This window comes from Oratosquilla oratoria, chromosome 12 (genome assembly GCF_046742065.1).
Source record: "Oratosquilla oratoria isolate Oo_2021 chromosome 12, ASM4674206v1, whole genome shotgun sequence".
NCBI classification, from domain to species: Eukaryota; Metazoa; Arthropoda; class Malacostraca; order Stomatopoda; family Squillidae; genus Oratosquilla; species Oratosquilla oratoria.
Genome location: NC_134788.1, coordinates 24,811,365 through 24,816,364, shown reverse-complemented (window position 1 = coordinate 24,816,364; position 5,000 = coordinate 24,811,365). Strand labels below are relative to the sequence as shown.

At 38.0% G+C, this 5,000-nt stretch overlaps 1 protein-coding gene across 4 annotated transcripts in view; it reads left to right on the top strand.

Moving 5' to 3' along the window:
- The window catches only part of Atpalpha (sodium/potassium-transporting ATPase subunit alpha), a 175,928-nt gene that overhangs the window by 3,860 nt on the left and 167,068 nt on the right, over window positions 1-5,000 (top strand). The window lies entirely within an intron of this gene.

The window sequence follows — 5,000 nt, the reverse complement described above, 5'->3', positions numbered from 1 at the left end:
TTAATATTAATGATAATAATATAATACTACAAATAATAGCAAAAAAATTGATAATAGTAATGACAATAATGCTAATAATTGTAATAATAATAATAATAATAATTGTAATAATGATAATAATAATAATAGTAGTTTGGTATTATTAATGATAATTGTAATAATAATAATAATAATAATTATAATTTTATAATAATAATAATAATAGTAATAATGATAATTCAATAATAATAATATTAATTTGATAGTGATAATAAATAATAATAATAAATAAGAAGAAGAAGAAGAAGAAGAAGAAGAAAAGGAAGAAGAAGAAGAGGAAGAAAGAAAACGAAGACGAAGAAGAAGAAGAAGAAGAATAAATAAATAAATAAATAAAATTGATTTAACGAACTACAAAATAGGATTAAGGGACTATGAAGATGCAGCCACGTTCACAAGATCATCCCCGAAAAGGAGTCAACCCAAGGTTAAATGGGGCTTTGGGGGGGCTTTGGGGGGCTTGGTTATTAGCACCCAAGTCACGGCTATCACGCTTGGGGTGGCTGGGCTGTGGTTACACTGCTCTTACGTAAGGATGGGTAGACTGGTAATTTTTTTTTTTTTTTTTGTATTTTATCTTATTCTTATTTTAGTTTTTTTATTTTAGTTTGTTATTATTTTAGTAATTTTTATTTTATTTTATTTTAGTCGTTTTCATTTTATTATTATTTTAGTTACTTTTATTTTTTATTGTTTTTGTTATTTTTTCATTTTTTTGGCATTTTTTTGTTTTTTTGTTTATTTACTATTTTTTGTTTGTTATTTTCTAGTTTATTTTTAATTGCATTTTTATTTTATTTTGCTATTTTCCATCTTATTTTATTTTATTCTATTTTATTATTTTTCATTATTATTATTATTTTTTTAAAGAATTTTCTTTAATTTTAACTTTAAAGTGCGTACGTTCGTGCGTGTGCGTGTGTGTGTGTATGTGTTTACGTCTATGTGCGTGTGTGTGTGTGTGTGTGTGTGTGTACATGTGTGTCGGACTTTCCAGAAGCCCAGATGAATCTGGGGCATTGGAAAAACCCCAGGACACAATTCTGGGTGGCTGCAGTCCTGGGTAATTTGACCACGTGACATTGCATGGGCCAAATGGAATATTCCTTCTTCCTCTTCTTCTTCCTCTTCTTCCTTTTCTTCTTCTTCCTCTTCTTCCTTTTCTTCTTCTTCCTCTTCCTCTTCTTTTTCTTCTTCCTCTTCTTCCTCTTCCTCTTCTTTGTCTTCATCTTCCTCTTCTTTATCTTCTTCCTCCTCATCTTCTTCTCCCTCTTCTTCATCCTCTTCCTCGTCCTCTTCTTCCTCTTCTTTATCTTAATCTTTATCTTCATCTTCCTGTTTTTCTTCATCTTCTTCTTCTTCTTCACCCTCTTCCTCTTCGTCTTCTTCTTCCTCATCTTCTTCGTCGTCGTTGTCGTCGCCGGCGACATGACGTCAACTCGCCGGCGACCTGTGTTTGTAAACAACCTCGCCAGCCGGCATCTTCTAGAATATCTAGATTGTTCTCTCATTTCTTAGAAAATTCCTGTAATTTAGATTTTTATTTTGTAATTTAGAATATTCTGTAATTTGTAATATTTTTTGAGTATTTATGATTCGAAATGTTCTTTAATTGGGAACTTAGGATTTTTTAAAAATAAAAATTGGTTAGAAATTTATTTCTTATATTCTCGTTATTTTTTCAATAACTGTACCGTCATTTATTGATCAATAAAAGTATCATTGTTATTTATATATTTTTATTCAATATATCGTTATTTAAAGAATATTATTTTTATTTTTTATTAATAAATTTATTCTTGTTATTTATGTTTTTTTATTCAATAACTATATCGTTATTTTTTCAATAAATCTGTTATTTTTATTTTTGATTAATTATTTGTATTTAGGGTCACCGTGGAGCGTTGGTTTCAGCTTCTAGACGATTTGAGTCATTACACAGCTTGGCACGGAGCCAGAAAGGCCCAAGGCAGGTCGCCTCCCCTCCTCCTCCTCCTCCTCCTCCTCCTCCCTCTTCCCTCCTCCCTCCTCTCTGCCGGCGCCGCAGCATCCTGCGGACGAGTCCTGGATCGAATCCTTCTCCTCCTCCTCCTCCTCCTCCTCTTCCTCCTCCTCCTCTTCTGCCTCTTCCTCCTCCGGATGTTCTTCGTATTCTTCCTCCTCCTCCTCCTCCGGACCTTGGTCGTCTTCCTCTTCCTCCTTCTCCGGGTCTTCTTCGTCCTCCTCTTCTTCCTCCTCCTCTTCCTCCTCCTCCGGCTCCTCTTCGTCCTCCTCCTCCTCCTCTTCGTCCTCCTCCTCCTCTTCCTCCGGCTCTTCTTCATCTTCCTCTTTTCTTCCTACTTTTCTTACTCTTCCTCCTCCTCCTGGTCTTCTTCTTCCTTCTTCTTCCTCCTTCTCCGATTCCTCTTCCTCCGCCTCCTCCTCCTCTTCTACTTCTTTCTTATTTTCCTCCTCCTCCTCCTCCTCCTCCGCCGCCGCCGTCTCAACTTTCTCCTTTTCTTCCTCCTCCTCCTCTTCCTCTACTTTCTCTTCTACTCCTTCGCCTCTTCCTCCTCTTCCTCCTGCTCCTCTTCCTCCTGCTCCTCTTCCTCCTCCTCCTCTTCCTCTTCCTTCATCCCCTCCTCTCCTCCTCCTCCTCCTCTTCCATCCCCTCCTTCATCCCTTCCTCCTCCCCTCACCTCCTCTTTCCTCCTCCTCCTCCTCCTCCTCCTCCTCCTCCTCCTCCTGACACAGAAGGCTCCCCGAGGGGCAGCTGAGGGATGACGGCACCATTTTCTGGGCCTCTTACGAAACAGCATAACACACACACACACACACACACACACACACACACACACACACACACACACGGCTCGACGGTGCAGTGGTAGCGTTCACAACTGCTAACACAGTGGTCCGGGTTCGATTCCCCCCGCCCAGGGCTGAAATAATTTCAGCATCACTGCGCTGCGAGCCGGTACTCCAACTCTCCTGGGCGGGGAGTTTGTGTGTGTGTGTGTGTGTGTGCGTGTAAGGTGACAGCATTACCCATAGATCGGTTATATATACGAGCTCTGAGCTCTCATCCGGGAGGGTAGTAGCTGTCGATCACGAGTCCGACACGTGATCCAAGACCATAGGCGAATCACACACACACATACACACAAAGTTCGAGTCCCGAAACTATAGGCGACTGCCACTAGGCTCTCCTAGTTCATAGAGCAAAAGTGGCGTCAGCTGTTAGGCGTCTCCTGGCGTAAGATTGAAGAGAGAGGGAGGGGGAGTGAAAGGAATCTTGGAGTTATGTTCATCTCAAAAATATGGAGTGGACATTACTTACTCCAAAAACAGAGCTCCCTCCAAAACTCCCTTTCCGTCCTCAAAAAAAAAAAAAAAAAAAAAAAAAAAAAAAAAAAAAAAAAAAAAAACATAGTAATAATACTAATGATAATTTTTCTTCATCAATTTCCACTTCCCTCAATCCTACTCCTATTTGTAATTCATTTTCGTATTTTTTTTACCTTTTAATTATTTATTTTCTATCTTTTAATAATTATATATTTTTACACTATTCAGACATTCTCTTTTCTTTATAATTTATCTTATTAATTTATTTTATCTTACAAGTATTTTCATGTCCAAGTTTCTCGATTATAACCTCCATTATTTATACTATTTAATTCCTTTCATTAATTTAATTGTATTTATTTATTCATTTATTTATTTAATTTATATCAATATTTATTTATTTATTTATTTTATTAATTTCTGTGTCCAAAATCCTCCATTTTGTTTTCTCCATTTTCCATTTTCTATTCGGTCTACCACTCCTCTCTTACCCTCCACGTTTGATCTTTGAGCTCTCTTCACCGCCCTGTCCTCTTTAAATTCCTCTTTTCTTCCTCTCTTCTTTTCCTATTCTTCTTTGTCTTCTTTTCTTTTACGTGTGTGTGTGTGTCTGAGTTTTGAGTACACACACACACACACACACACACACACACACACACACACACACACACACACACACACACACACACTTGATGGCACAGTGGTTGGATTCCCGGCCGCCTCTACGGCGGTCCTGGTTCGAATCCCCATGCCCAGGGCTGAAATAGTTTCAGTGTCGCTGCGCTGCGAGTCGTTACTCCAACTCTCGTGGGCGGCGGGTAGCTGGGTGTGTGTGTAAGGTCATAGTATTACCCATAGATCGGTCATATATATATGTATATATATATATATATATATATATATATATATATATATATATATATATATATATGAGCTCTCTTTCGGGAGGGAAATAGCTGTCGGTCACGAGTCCAACACGTGATCCAAGACCATAGGTGAATCACACACACACACACACACACACACACACACACACACACACACACACACACACACACACACACACACACACACACACACACACACACAATCCCTTTCACATACCACATTTCTCTTAATTTATCCTACCAAATATCTTTCTCTTTTTCCTTCTCTGTGACCCGATTTAACCTCGGTCAAGGAGCTATCACATTGGGCTTCACCAGCGTCGACCGTTGAAAGTTCGTTAGAGTAAAAACGGTTACAATATTTGAATTTTCAAATTTTCAAATTATCTTAACCGTCATATATAGCAAAATTGAACAAAGGCTAGACATACGGTTGAGATGTTCTTAGAGGATTCTAGATTTCTGTAAGCTAAATCATATTCTAGTTATTTAAATAGACACTAATCACAAGATATTTTAAGAACATAAGAACGGAGGAGACCATAAGGCTTACAGTGGATAGTTCCATATTGGTAAACTAGTTTTCGCCTAAACTAGTTCTTAAACCTAGATTTCACTAAATTTGACCAACCCAGTCCACAATCCACTGTATACACACCAATAAGTGGATGAGTGGATTTGAGCATGTAAAGTTGTAATCCCATTTCTTACCACCTCTCTACTGTTCTTTATTTGCTCTCTTTTTAA